The 15202-nt window shown below is 44.0% G+C and overlaps 1 protein-coding gene and 1 long non-coding RNA gene across 3 annotated transcripts in view; one reads left to right on the top strand and one right to left on the bottom strand.

Annotated features, from left to right (window-relative positions):
• Positions 1-14428, bottom strand: part of LOC132344896 (uncharacterized) — a 43505-nt gene extending 29077 nt beyond the window's left edge. The window contains exon 1 of the long non-coding RNA XR_009493963.1: positions 13276-14428. This is a non-coding gene — a long non-coding RNA (uncharacterized lncRNA). The remainder of the gene's footprint in view (positions 1-13275) is intronic.
• Positions 1-15202, top strand: part of ROR1 (receptor tyrosine kinase like orphan receptor 1) — a 469060-nt gene that overhangs the window by 193068 nt on the left and 260790 nt on the right. The window lies entirely within an intron of this gene.

The following is a 15202-nucleotide window of genomic DNA, read 5'->3' as shown; positions in this document are numbered from 1 at the left end:
CATACCCGCTAGGACTGTCCCAGTTCTAAACATATTTAGCCCTGAATTGTGTGACTTGGAGCTTTGCTTTCTCTTTCCACATTCTAATCCCTGAAATGGTAGACCTTCTGCATTAAAAATTACTTTGTACTTCACCTAAAATTTGAGAAACAAATCCAACCCACATTGTCAATTGAATTTTTTATGTAGTTTGATAAAGAGCTTCCTTAGCATAAATACAAGAAGTTACAGTTAATAGGTAGCTCTAGCTACAATGTGGTGCTGATGATAATTCCAGTTTCTCTAGGGAACTGGGAAGCACCCTAGGTCACCTGGAGTGAACAAAACTATCTCCCTCTTGTTCTGCCCAGACCCTGTTTTCCTCAGGCTTCCTTCTCCTCCTCTGTGTATCCTGCTGTTCTAAGTAGATTTGCTTCAGCTACAGAAAATTCTCAGCTTCTTCCTCTGTGCTCTTTAGCAGTGTGTCTGTCACAGTGTGGAGTCAGCCTCTATCACCTGTCATTAGCTCAGGCTTCTGATGGCATTTCTACCGGTGTGCAGTGTGGGCAGGCACTTGAAGTTCAGGTTCTCTCCCAGAACATACTAGCTAATGAATTGGAGCAAACTCCAGGAGATAGTTGAGGACAGGGGAGCCTGGCATGCCTGCAGTCCATGGGGTCTCAGAGTTGGACATGACTTAGCAACTAAACAACAATAGCAATCAGTTGCCTACTGATTCGTTCTCTCTGCTTTATCACCATGGGGTCTGGAAGGGAGATTTGGGCAGGAAGAGACCTCTTCCAGGTATAACTATTTCTAAAATTTTCTCCCAGTTCTTTTTCCCAGTGTCTGTTTACCTTTTTGGGGAGTGGCTGGGGGTGCTCTGCTTAATTTGTGTTATATTGCCTCAGACTTTGTTTGACAATATCACAAAATCAAATGCATTCAAACTTTTCAACATATAATCGAGCATATTAACGTGTGTTATTCTCACTTAATGTCTAAAGCAGTCGTTGACAAAAGATGTTATAGTTTCCACTGTGTATAGGGGCTAACTGGAGAAGGAAATGGTAGCCCATGCCAGTAATCTTCCCTGGGAAATCCCCTGAACAGAGGCACTTGGTGAGCTATGGTCCATGGTGTCGCAAAGAGTTAGACATGACTGAGCAACTAAGCACGCCAAGGGGCTAACAGGCTCAGGCTCAGAGCATTGCAGTGACTTATATGGCTATTAAGTGTCAAGAGGTGGGATTCGAGCCCAGGTCTAGAGCCTAAGTCATGACCCCTGTCTTCCACATGAGGGTTCTGTGTATCTATCACAGGCAGTCCTTGCTCCCTCAAGACATGTGTGACCCAAAACAGAAAGACTGGTAGAAGGGGTGCCCTGATGCCAGGCATGATCTTGGCATGAGTTGAGGTGATAAGTCCCACTATATGCCTGGTTCCCAGAGTTGGTAGTTGGCCTTCAACAGACCTGTCACCCTTCTGGAGCTTCCCTGTTGGCTTGGACAGTAAAGAATCTGCCTGTAATGCAGGAGACCCAGGTTTGATCTCTGGGTCAGAAAGACCCCCTGGAGAAGAGAAGGGCAACCTACTCCAGTATTCTTGCCTAGAGAATTCCATGGACAGAGGAGCCTGGCAGGCTATCGTCCATGGGATCACAAAGAGTCAGACATGACTGAGCAAGAAGATTTACTTTTGGGGATCAGGCTTGCCTGAGGCTACCACGATTGACCAGTGTACCAAATCTTTCCTGGCAATGGACGCCGAGTTAGGCTGGGAATGAAATCCAGTGAAAAAATAGATCCATCTCGCCCCACCCTTGCCCTGCAGGGGATGCAGGCAGCCTTCTCTCAGACGGCTGTCTCGGTTCCACGGTGATAGGCGTCCTGAGTAAATACTCTGATAGACTAAACACACATTGCCTGCGTTGGCCCGAGGAGCAGCCATCCCGGGAGCACTCCCAGTCCAGTCCCCTGTGTGGCAGCCCGACCTGTTAATCATTGCACTGGCAGGCTGGCCAGGATGGAGATATTTAGCTTGGGCCTTGAACGTTACCCTGTGTGCTAATGTGAGCGTTCTTAGAAATGTAATTTCCGTTCTGACCTCCATGGACAGTCCTTATAGAGAACACAGACATAAAACAATTTGTGAAATGTCAGGAAGAAATTGCATCTAATGGGGGGTACTTCTGCCAAGGAAAACATATTTCAGTTTTAAAGCATTCCCATCCATACAGGGATATTTGAAAATGACTCTTGGATCTGCAATGGGGCCTGAGCACTTTTCCATGTCCTTTAATAAGCTGTAATGTTTGTACCAGCCAGCTCCAGTGCAGGCTCCCCACGGACTGAGGCAGCCTGTGGAGGAGATGCGGTAGTGGGCTGAAGGTGACAGGTGAGACCTGTGTGAACTGGCATCAGCCAGAAATCCTTCCTGGGGGTCAAACCAAGAAGATTTACAGTGAGAATAAATACTGTGTACCATAATGATCTGCCTGCATCTGTTACAATGAAGAATCTGATCCCAGTTGGGTCTTGAACCCTTGGCCCTTCTGACACTTGATACAATGGCTGAGAAGCGTGTCCTTCACCCTTTACAGTCTTGTGTTAGGAGACACACTGTCTTGCAAAATTGTGCTTATGAACAGAGACCACTTAGAAATAATAATAATGTACTGATAACACTTGCTATTATTATGAGTGTTTATAATATGCCAGGAATAAGTCTCTTAACTAAATAATCTCATTTTAACCCTTTCAGTAGCATGACAAGATAGATATTGCTCTCACTCCAAATTTTACTTTTCAATTTTCAGGGAAAACTGAAGCACAGAAATTGTCCAAGTTCACACAGGTAGTCAGTGACTGACCTGGAATTTGAAAATCATTTCCTAGACTTGTGCAAGATGGTTGACTGGGATAACAAAAGGAAAAAACAAACCATAAAAAAGAAGTATTAAAATTTATATTTATACTTACATTTTAGCTCAGCTCATCCTTTACTCTTTTCTGTTTTTTGTATATGTTTTATTTGTTGTTTCTGTTTCAGTCGCTAAGTCATGTCTGGCTCTTTTGCGACCCCATGGACAGTAGACCACCAGACTCCTCTGTCCATTGCATTTCTCAAGCAAGAATACTGGAGAGGGTTGCCATTTCCTTCCCCAGGGGATCTTCCTGACCCAGGGATCGAACCCATGCCTTTTGCATTGGGTTAGAAAGATTTCTTAAAGTAGGAAATAGCAACCCACTCCTGTATCTTTCCCTGGGAAATCCCATGAACAGAGAAGTCTGGTGGGCTATAGTCCATAGGGTCGTAAAGAGTTGGATGTGACTGAGCAACTGAGCACGCACAGATTATCTGAGCACAGATAGCACGCACAGAGGACTAACCTCCGAGTCCAGCTGAGAGGAAGATTTATTTTCCTGATAAGTAACTGATAGTGATAACATCATGGGAAAACTGATACTTTCAGAGGACGTAAGCTCCTTAAAGGTAGACATTTTTGTCTGATTTGTTCACTGCCATACGGTCAGTACTAGACCTAATGCTTGGTAGACATTCAAGGTAAAAGGTGCCCATGAAGTCTGGGAATACAGATGAAAACATACGATGAAGAAATTATTACTGTTGCACTGTAACACATGACATGTTCTGTGACATCACATGGTGTGTGAATGAATTATCCTTCACTAAATGCAGAACTCAGTGTTTGATGCAGAATTGCAGGGAAATATGATTCCATCAACCCTTGCACAGATATGAACCTTTCCACATGACGAAGGCAGGAGTGGGGAATTTAGTAGAGAAAGGGCTTATGATGAGTCAAGAGCATGAAGGAGGGGAAAGCCAAAATAAGTAAAATCAAATCCAGATTCAGTTTCATGCAGTGACTTTCACTGATCAACAATTGCTCTTTACCTGCCCCCTGAGGAATTGCTTTCCTTGTGCCCACAATGTCCCCACAGAGAAAAGAAGTTTTTTTGTGTGAGCTGAGGTAAATGGGGGAGGTTCCAGCAAGGAGGTAAAATTTGAGCCTGGCTTTGGATTGGTGAGGAGAAGAAACAGATACATTTGAATAGTGTCTAGTGTACAAACCTGAACTTATTTTATTCTGTGAGATAGCCTGGTTTTACGCCCATTTTATACAGGAAGAAAAAATGAAGCTTGGAATGGTGAAACGGCTTGCCCACATTAACACAGCAGGAATTCTGACTGCAGTGCTCTTCTCTTTTGTTGCACTCGACCATGGCCTAGACAGCCTTCCCAGGACCTGTCTGGAATCTTTGCTACTGCTAGGGGTTAAGGGCTTAGTGGTTCACTCCTTCAGTGGTCTGTTCCATTCTCTTAAAAATGGAAAGACTTCATATCATTTCTAGAAGTGCTTAAGTTTCTTAAAGGGGATAACCTGGGAATTTGAGGACCCTAGCAATATTCTCCTCCTTCAGTACCCCAGTCCAACCAGTGCCGAACTTGTATAGACCAAGGGAAATTGTGTGTGTGTGTGTGTGTGTGTGTGTATGGGCAGTGGTGATGGACATTTTTGATTTTCATTAGACAACATTCATAAGTGTTGTCACACTTATGAAATTCATTTTTCACAAAAACATTCATTTTTCCTGAGTTGATCCAGTTGTTTTGACCTTTGTCCTGTGACTATCTTGAAGATGCCTTCATCTAGCTTAATCTCTTAATATGTGCATGGCGGTTTCCAAACTTGGCTATCCATCAGATTCATCTGGCCTACTTGTTAAACACACAGAATGCTTTGCCAGCCTCTGGAGATTCTGGTTAAATAAGTCTAAGCCAAGCCTCTCAAATGTAATTGCAAGCATCAGAAGTGAACTTGAGGATAGACTGAAATTAGTGAGCTATCCCCTACACTTTCCAAGGAATTAATGAGGGATGCCCTATAGGGGTTAAACTATTCCTAAGTCAGACTGAAGGAAGCAGAAAATGGCACTGAGATTTCATCAAAGCCTTACACTTAGTTGTGGGGAATCACTGTTCATCATGGATGAGGAAAATTCGGCCAAAAGCCTTCATCAAGCAAACAGTAAATGTCATTTAAAAGATAGTATATGAAATAAAGTCCCAAACTTTGCATCCTTTCTAAGCAAGAAGTTCTCTTTGAGTATTCTGCTGAACTTTTAAAGGTTAGAAATAGCAGGGACCTAGTGAGAGGCACCGGAGAAGGCAATGGCACCCCACTCCAGTACTCTTGCCTGGAAAATCCCATGGACGGAGGGGCCTGGTAGGCTGCAGTCCATGGGGTTGCTAAGAGTCGGACACAACTGAGCGACTTCACTTTCACTTTTCACTTTCATGCATTGGAGAAGGAAATGGCAACCCACTCCAGTGTTCTTGCCTGGAGAATCCCAGGGGCAGGAGAGCCTGGTGGGCTGACGTCTATGGGGTCACACAGAGTTGGACATGACTGAAGCGACTTAGCAGCAGCAGCAGCAGCAGCAGTGAGAGGCACTAAGTGATTTGTTGTCTTTGTCATTAGCCGTAGAATGGTCATGACCCATTTTCTGAGAGGTCACAAGAAGCCATGGAAAAGGGGACAGTTAACCACCTGGTTTCCTTGCCCTGATCCTATTTATCATTTGGGTGTTTAAAGAATGTAGTTGGCTTTTGGGTCCATTTTATTGTGCAGGAAATCTTTTTAGAGCGTGCCTGTGTGGCAAACCTTGTTCCAGGCCCCACGCACTGTTGAGCTAGACAGAGTCTCTAATGTGCTGACATTCTTGTGGGAAAGACAGGCAAGAAATGAATAGAAGAAATATTAATAAAGATCATGTGAAAATAAAGATCACATCAGTGAATGAGGAGGAACATGAGGAAGACGTAGCAGGTGATGGTGGGGACTGAAGAGAACACTTCCCTAAAGGGAGTATCCAGGCCAGTGCCATCTGAAGATTGGAGAGAGTGATGCAGGTTAAGTGACTGTGTGGAGAAGGATCTCTGGAAGTGATGCAGATGATGCTCTTGGCTCTGTCCTAGGGCTTTATTCCACAGACTGTCTTTAGAGATGCTAGGACTTTCCAGTATATTTAACGATGTTCATTGTTTGTTTGAAGGCTCTTTACTATATTTTTATCATCCTTTTCCATGATGAGTGGTGATCTCCTCTAACTAAGTTCACAGATTTGATGATATTTCTGCCTGTTTTTCTTTTTAAGACACATACCACATACCTACCCACCCCTGTTTATATAAGCTTCAGGCTCCATGAAGCCTAGATCTGTTCCTGGCAACATAGAGTACAAATGTGGTGTAGTACAGAGGAACTCAGAAGAACCTAAAGGAAAAATGAAAATTGGTATGAAAACCTAGGCTCAAGGGGGAGTGTGGTGCTAGATTCATTCATTCATGCATTGGTTCATTCATTCAATATTAATTCATTGAGTAACGTGCACTAACAACCAAAAAAGAAATTGAGTCCCTGTCCCAGTACAGCTTCCATTCCAGTGGAAAAGAACAGAAAATGAAGAAATATATATATAATGTGTCAGGTGGTGAAAAGTAATCAGCCAAGGGGGACACAGAGTGTATGTGTGTAGGGTGGGGGTGGCAGGAGGTGGGAGCATTTGCTGTTTTATCAGGGGTGAGGAAGGAAGGCCTCTCTCACATTTTCCATTTGAATTGACATGTAGAGGAGGTAAGAGAGTGGGCCATATAGGAGAGGAATATTCCAGGTAGTGAAACAGCAAATACGAAGACCCCAAAGCAGGAACATGCCTGGTCTTTCTGAGAGAGGTGCTAGAGATGGAGGAGAGCAGGACTAGGTAATGGAGGCCCTTGGTAAGGAATCTGCATTTCATTCTAAGAGCAGTGGGTAGTCTTTGGATGGACAGTGCTTCAGGAGTCTAGGGAAGGAGAGAATATTGGGTATGAGAGGCTCACACTGACTTCGGATTGGGTCTGTAGGGATCCAGTAGGTTAGGCGGAGCTTAGCATTAAGAGAAGACCTAGAAGGAGCCCCAGCAGAAGCCCAGGTGAGGAGCTTGAAAGCAGACTCTTTTGAGGGCCAGGTGACAGGTGAGCACTGACATGAGTTAGAGTTCTACTCTGGGAGAGTGCTGGGGCTGATTTGCCTGAATCATGGGAGTGCTTTGCAACCAGGCCAGTGAATTTAATATTCAGTATGTAAATTCCAGGATGCCACAAATAGAACAGTGATGACTCCAAAGTTTCTGTCCAGGAATGTTCTGGGGATGGCTCCCTGGTTGGAGATAGGAATGATGGAGGGGACAGAAGATGTGTCTTAGCACTGGCAAGTAAGAGTTTGTACTTAGATTGTGCATTGACTTGAGGGTGGCTTTGGGGAGGGTGGTGGTCAAGCTTTGAAATCTTGCGCTAAAGCTACAATGCATAGCAACCACCCTGTTCTTTCTTGCATGGTGTTTAGAGTTATTAAGGGGTGGGAGCAACGAAAATTATGGGTATTCAACCCTGAATCTTCACTGGAAGGACTGATGCTGAAGCTGAAGCTCCAGTATTTTGGTCATCTGGTGTGCACAGACAACTCATTGAAAAAGTCCCTGATGCTGGGAAAGATCAAGGTCAGAGGAGAAAAGGGCATCAGAGGATGAGATGGTTGGATGGCATGCACTTGGGCAAACTCCGGGAGATGGTGAGGGACAGGGAAGCCTGGCGTGCTGCAATCTATGGGGTCGCAAAGAGTCAGACACGACTGGGCAACTGAACACCAAAACAACAAATCCTTAGCTCTGTATTGGGAGAATGAAAATTAAATGATGAAATCTGTGACTTAGGAAGTTTGACAAGAGTGAGTCTGAGGAGGCATTCATTCATCCATCTATTCAGTGATTAATTTTTGAATGCTCCAATGTGCCAAGCGGCAAAATGAAACTTGGATATCCCTGAGTTCAGATCCTATCATACCACTTACTAGCTGTGTGACCTTGGACAGGTTTTATTTAATGTCTTAGAACCTCAGTTTCCTGATCTATAAAATATCAATAACAATATGTACCTTAGCAGTTGCTGTAATTAGAGATAACAGGTACACACTGCCCAACCCAGTGCTTGGCACCTAGTATTAGGTGCTCAATAAATGATAACTCGGTGCTGAGTTGCAGTAGATGGGAGACACTGGAGGCAGGGAGTGGTTACTGTGGCAGCAGAGATTTGCCTCAAGGGCCTTCCTTAGGGTGAGGGTGGGGTTTTGTAGAGCAGAGGGTAGCTTTGAAGACCACCTTAAATAGAAATAGGGACCAGAAGGAGAGAGTGCATTCAAAGATAACCTGAAGGTTTTCAGAACAGAAAATAGGGAAATATTCTGCCCCTCCCTCCCTCAAAAAAAGAACTGGGAAGAAAGTGGACTGGATAAGAAATCATAGATAAGAAGTGACTTCATTGAATCTGTGGTAATAGTCGAGTAGAGAGAGTCTCTAAACTGGGGAAGATACAGTGGATCCCAGGAGTGAGACTGAACTAAACACTTGAGTTTAGTATAACTATCATTGTGACAGAGTACTAGTCACGATGGGGTTGCTATAGCAAAGACCCCAAGTAATAGTGGCTTATGTAAGAGAAGTCAGAGCAGAAGCCATTTGGGGCTTTCCAGTCTCTTATGTTGTTTCTCCACCTTTACTAATTTGTAGTCTTCATTCTCGTGGTCCAGGATGGTTTATCTGCATGCTTGCATCCCATTCAGAGGGAAGGGGAGATGGGGATAAAAGTGGGCATACCCACTTCTTACATTCTGTTGGCCAAACTTGGTCATAGAGTCACAGATAAGTTACAAGGGAGACTGGGAAATGTAGCTTTCTTCTGAGAAGCCAGATTCCTAGGTACAGTTCTATTATTTTGGATGAAGTGTTCAGGCCAGCTATCAGTCTCTGCCGAGGTAGTATTAAATAAAGTCCTGAGGATGGGTGAGATCATGGAGAAGTTTAAGACGGGACTTCGGAGTTGGACTTTCATACTTTAGTAAGCCTCTCTGTTATGGCAACGGGAGGATTTAAGAAGTCAAGGAAAAAACATGGAAGTTAGACCAGCAGATCTAAGATCATCAGTCAGCCCTAAAGGAAATCAACCCTGAATATTCCCTGGAAGGACTGATGCTGGAGCTGAAACTCTGATACTTGATACGAAGAGCTGACTCATTGGAAAAGACTGCAATGCTGGGAAAGATTGAGGGCAGGAGGAGGAGGGGACAGCAGAGCCTGAGGTGGTTAGATGACATCACTGCTTCAATGGACATGAATCTGAGCAAACTCTGGGGGATGGTGAAGGACAGGAAAGCCTGGTATGCTGCAGTCCATGGGGCCGAAAAGAGCTGGACATGACTTAGCGACTGAACACACACATAGACCAACAGGCAAACGGGGCTGATATAGGTTGAGGGATGGGACAGTAGACAGCTGTGTCAGGTCCTGACGGTCCAAGGGGAATGGATTGGTGATTCATTATCATGGCGAAGGCTCTCAGTGGTGAGGGATGGGAGTGAGCAGAAGCTGGTCTGCAGAGGGTGAGGCTGGGACAAGCGAGGACAGTGAGTGTGGGTCACCCTGGAGAGGTTTGGCAGGCAGTTAGAAGGACCTCGGAAGAGATTGGAACCTCAGGGGCCAGTCAGGTTAAGTGAAATGAAGTTCACATGTCTGAAAGCATTTACAGATATTAATTTTACCTTTTTTTTTTTTTTTTAAATTAAGAAGAGGCCTTTTAAAGAAAGGAAAAAATCCTCTTAACTGAAAAGAACTAATCCTTTTAGGGAGTTTGCTAATGTAGGCATAAATTTTTTTCTTTGGCAGCTTTTTTTCCCCTCCCATCTCCCTCAGATAATCTTATCTCAATTTTGAATCAGAAATCTTATTTATAGCTTTTCTAAAGAGAATTATTTCAATGAGGGCAGATTCTTTACCCTTTGGACTTATTTTCTTTTTAAAAATAGATAAGTTATCCCTCCTTTTTCTCAAGAGAGACAGTTAAATTATTAATTGAAAAACAATGATTGTGAGCTAAAAAGGGGGGGTGTAAATCAAAGGAGGAGGAATAGATTCAGCTGGCTTCCTGTTTTTCTGTTTCTTTTTCTTTTTTTGGAGGGAAACGAAAAATGCCAAAATTCCATCTTTCCCTCAGGACCGGAAGAAAGCTTCGTGTATGTTACATCCTTAACAGACCTGGAATAAAGTGGGGAATGGTGTGGTCTTCTCATGCTCTTTCCTCCACCCTCTCCGTCCCTCCCCTCTGCTGGATCTGATCTAGAGGAGCAGCTTAGCATTCGTGGCTCTGAGACAAGCGGGTCATACATACTTATAACAGCTATAGTAATTGTACTTCCTTCTGCCTGCACGCTCCTATATACGCTACAGTATGTATCACTGTGTGCATTACAGGCTTACATATCAACACTTTCTCATGACAGCCTCACTTCCTGCTGTTGTCCCAAGTTCAGTGATAAAGGAACTGTGACTTAGGGACCTCTCAGCTAGAAAAGCAGCCAAGCCTGGTTTTGAAGGACATCAGTAGTCATGTATGGCTGTGAGAGTTGGACCATAAAGAAAGCTGAGCGCTGAAGAATTGATGCTTTTGAACGGTGGCGTTGGCGAAGACTCTTGAGAGTCCCTTGGACTGCAAGGAGATCCAACTAGTCCATCCTAAAGGAGATCAGTCCTGGGTGTTCATTGGAAGCACTGATGTTGAAACTGAAACTCCAGTACTTTGGCCACCTCATGATAAGAGCTGACTCATTTGAAAAAACCCTAATGCTGGGAAAGATTGAGGGCAGGAGGAGAAGGGGACAACAGAGGATGAGATGGTTGGATGGCATCACCGACTCAATGGACATGAATTTGGGTAGACTCTGGGAGTTGATGATGGACAGGGAGGCCTGGCATGCTATGATTCATGGGGTTGCAAAGAGTCCGACATGACTGAGCTACTGAACTGAACCGAACTGAGTCCTAGGATGGTATACTTTGGTCATTGAGTACTTGTATCGTGAGAGAAGGCAGAAGGGCAGGTCCAGCTGTCTTTGCATCCCTGTGACATGCTCTGCTGTCCTGGCTCTGTGGGCACCCTGGCTCCTGACGGTGGTTTTAATACTGGTGATGCCAGCCATCCTAGGGCATGTTCAGTCTGGAGCTTGGATGAGATGATTACTGAAGGAAAAGGAACTTTCACCAATATTCTGAAGGCATGAAGAGGGCATCTAAACCCAGGCCCAGCATGAATTCATCTCTAGATAAGTTCTTTCTGCATCATTCTAGTGGGAGACCTGGTCCTCATCAACCTGATCACTGCCAACATCAGAAAGGCAAAATTTATTCCTAAGGAAGGAAGAGTATCACTGATCAACAGACCATGACCCTCAGGAAGCTGAAAGGGACCCAAGAACAAATACTCCCAGATCTGTACCCAGAGTCCCTGAATCTAATTTGTTAGGTAGTTGAGAAAGTAGACAAATTAATATAGGTGAAATGTTTAATGTGGCACCTAGGACATTAGTAAGGATTCAGTAACATTGACTGTTGTTTATTATCAGACAGGCTCAAGGCAGTGGCCCGAAGAATTCCACCCCAATTCTCTTAACTCCCACTAATTCAGTGTATCTGAGGGGTCCTGTATCACTGTCCTGTATTTACTTTATGAATTGCTTGTCAACATTTTGGTACTTTGTGGAAAAAGCTTGTGGAACCAACTCCACAGAGAAATACAGTTTTAAAACTCATTTTCAAACATTTAAAAATTAATAGAAGGCAGTGGTAAAAGAATTCAAATCTCTGAAACATATAAATCTAAGAAAGAAGGCTCCTCCCACTCAGCCCCTGATTCCCCAGTCCCATTTCTTACAGGTCACATGGGTACCATTTTCTTGGCCATCCTTCCAGAACTTTCAAGAATGCATATGCAAATGTAATGGAGTTGAAAACACTGCACTCTGGTGTGCTAAGAAAGTGTAATCTCTTTTTTTTTTATTAATTAGCTCGTCTTGCTCAGCCTTGCCTCTTTCCTGGAGGGGGAAATAGACTTGGATTCAAGCCCTGGCTTCTCCACATCCTCTGCTTTGGGTTTGGCTGGTCCAGTCGTGGGCTGCTGTTTATTGAAGAAGTCTGTGATTGGTGAACTTGTAAGCAGTTCTCTTGGTGGAAATGTTACTTAGTTTAAAAATCATAACACACATACTATCACCTGTCTACTGCCTATTGCTGCCTCCTGCAACATCTTCCTGAGAGTCACTGACAGCTTGGAACGCCCTTCTGCAGCTTAGAGGTGCCAGTGTTACTGGGCTGTTGCAATTTCATGTCATGACAGGGCCTCTGGGTGTGGATGTCCCCCTGCCTTCCAAGAGTTCCTGGCGAGAAGTGTAATACCTTCTCTGAGCGGCTTTTACTTTTCCCTAAAGTGCCTAACTCTGTCCTCCTTCACCTTTGTGGAATTCCAGCCCCATTGCTGGGGGTGAAGGTCCATGATGCCAACAAGCCTCTTTTTTCTCCCCATACTTCCCCAAGGCAGCAGTGTGGGGGCTTCCCTTACATCCTCTTCTACCCTACTCCCCCTGTCTCCTGCGGTCATAGTCATGAGACAGCTGCTGAGAAGGAAATAAAGAGCATATTTTCAAAACACTGTATCTGCTGCATGAGTCAGTTTATCTGTCAGTCATTCTAACCACTCATTCATTCATTTCACTTTTCTCTAGGATTGTTTTGAACTTGATTTTTCACTGATCAATATCCCTTGATGATCTTTCCCATGCAGCACTTAAAAGAGAACCGACCTCATCCCTCTAACAGCTGTTCAGAATTCTGTCATATTGCTCCATCAAGGTTTATTTACTCCTTTTCTTGTTGATTGGCATAGAATTGTTTATGATTATGCAACTACATCTGAAAGACATTTTATGCTCTCTGCTCTGATTTTTTTCCCCTTCCTTTGCAAATTCCTTTACTTGTCACCTAGTACACAAGCAACAGTACACCCTGCAAGAGCTTCTCTTTCCTTGTGAGGCCCTCTGCTGCGAAGTGCTGCCCATTCTTCCTTTATACTTTTTAGCCTTTGCTTGACACTTTCGACAACAGAAGCATGTGACTGTGGTTTCAGGGGAGGAGCAGCAGCAATGGCAAATGAGTATTCCAATCCCCAGGTGCACACTTTTTCAGTAAGTGCATATTCCTAGTCCCAAGTAAGAGAAGTACATTTTCAGAAAGGATCAGCATTTCTTCTTTGCCCAGAGAAAAGAAAAGAGAGTAGAATTACATAGCTGATCAGTTAGGATAAACCTGAGTATAGTAACTTTTACGATCTGAAGTTGTGTTCTCTTACCTAAGAGAAGTCTGAAAGTAGGTGGCGATCTGTGGTTCATATGGAGGCTCCATGACATTTTCAGGACTTTCTGCTCCATCTGTATCTGCTGTATCCACAACACGTGGTTTCCATCCTCAGGTTCACAAGGTGGCTGCTGGAGTTTCCTTCATTACATCATGTTCCAGGCAGGGAAAAGTAGAAGGAAAAGGACAAATGAGGCACATGTCAGTTGTCTCCTTTCATAGGAGTTTCACTACCTCCCACGTAACACTTGCATTTATATCTTATTGGCCGGAAATTGTCATATGGCTGTATCTAGCTGCACTGGAGTTCTGTTAGTAAGGAATAAGGGAAGAGTTGATTCCAGATAGGCAGCCCACTCTCTCTGTCTCATGTGGTTTGATCCATGGCTTGGATTTCTCATTTCACCAAATGCTGACACATATGGAATAGTAGTTGCTGCTCAGAGCAGAGATGTGAAGTAGCTTAAATTTATTTCTTTGCTCTCTCCCATCATCTGGGTTTCTGCCTCCTTCCTCCTGAGGATCTCATCACAAACTGTTCCTTCCTGAATGATCAGAGAACTCTTGGTGTAGTTCTTGGTCATAATGTAGAAGCATATCACACATTCCGAGTTCCTTTTCCCCACACTCCCCGTCAGAGCTTACATGTTCTGTCTTCTCTTTGCTGGGCACAGCTAGGCAGTGTGTTTACTAATTGAAGCAATGGGACTCGGAATCAGTGGTTTACCACTCCAGTGCCAGTTGCCAATGCCTTCCTTATGTTCCCCACTGCTTACCTTCCAACAGCACTGAGTCCCCTTCTTTGGATTCATTGTATCCCTTAATGAGTCCAGACACTTGCACCGGCAGCCCCTTCTGCCTGAAGTGTCCTCCCCATCTGCATATGTCTTCTCTAGCCCCATCTCTAGCATACAGTGCCCATTTTAAATGACCCAGTTCAAGCATTACTCCTGCAAGAAGCCTGTTCTAGTTCTTTGCCTTTAGTGTCTCCCATCTAAGCTCACAGTCCCTCAAGTGCCTTGCTGTCAGTTTATCAGACCGAGTCATCAGTGCTAATGCTGACTGCCTTCCCCCACCAGATGCTGAGCTCCTTGACAGCAGGGCAGGGATTTTACCACCTCCGTCTTATGTCAAGGAGGATCTTTGTTGCTGTTTGTTGAATGAATAAATAGCAACATTCAGCACTTTGATTCAGAGAGAAAGTGTGAATTTCCTTCATGGAGAGATCTTTTGTTGATGGGAGATCTTCACACAGCCACATCATGATGAAGGTATCTTCCTGTTTCATCAAAGCAAAAGGTGTGCCTAGAATGGCTGCTCTATTAAACTTCTTAGTGGTGGCCCTATGGTCAAGAGCATCAAGGGAGAAGGTCATAGTTTGTGCAGCTGAAGGGATTCATGAAACTCCATCGGCCACTTGAATAAAATAGTGGGCTTTCTATAATGGTTTATTTTTGAGCAGGAACAGGTCTGTGGCACTAATCCTGTTTGAATCCTGGAACCCTGTTTAGCAGAAAGATGAGCCGGAGACCTCAAGTTACATTTGTTGTTAAAGTTTGACCAGACACTTGGTGTAAGTGTGTGTCATGCATGACTTTGCTTAAGTAATTAACATTCCTGTCTAGGTTCCTTAGAAGGGGCTTGTGTTAGAGAGCCCCTCAAAAGACTGATTTAAACCTTTGAACTTCAGTCTTTCCATTTATTGCCAGTTACTGATATGCTTAAGTTTCATTTTTCTAAAAATGCAAGAAGGATTAGATCTTCTAGGAAACATGTTTATTATTAGGAGAGTCAAGCTTGGAAAGTGGGGCAATTTCAAAATGAAGAGCTAAACGTGAAAGTGGTATTAGAGAAAGTGTTGGGGGACTAAGTCCAAAAGTATTTTTTGAAGTTAGGGAAAGAGAAGAATTAAGGTGAAGTTG

This window comes from Bos taurus, chromosome 3, assembly GCF_002263795.3.
Source record: "Bos taurus isolate L1 Dominette 01449 registration number 42190680 breed Hereford chromosome 3, ARS-UCD2.0, whole genome shotgun sequence".
NCBI lineage: Eukaryota > Metazoa > Chordata > Mammalia > Artiodactyla > Bovidae > Bos > Bos taurus.
The sequence above is the reverse complement of the archived record's forward strand: the minus strand, read 5'-3'. Positions and strand labels throughout refer to the sequence as shown.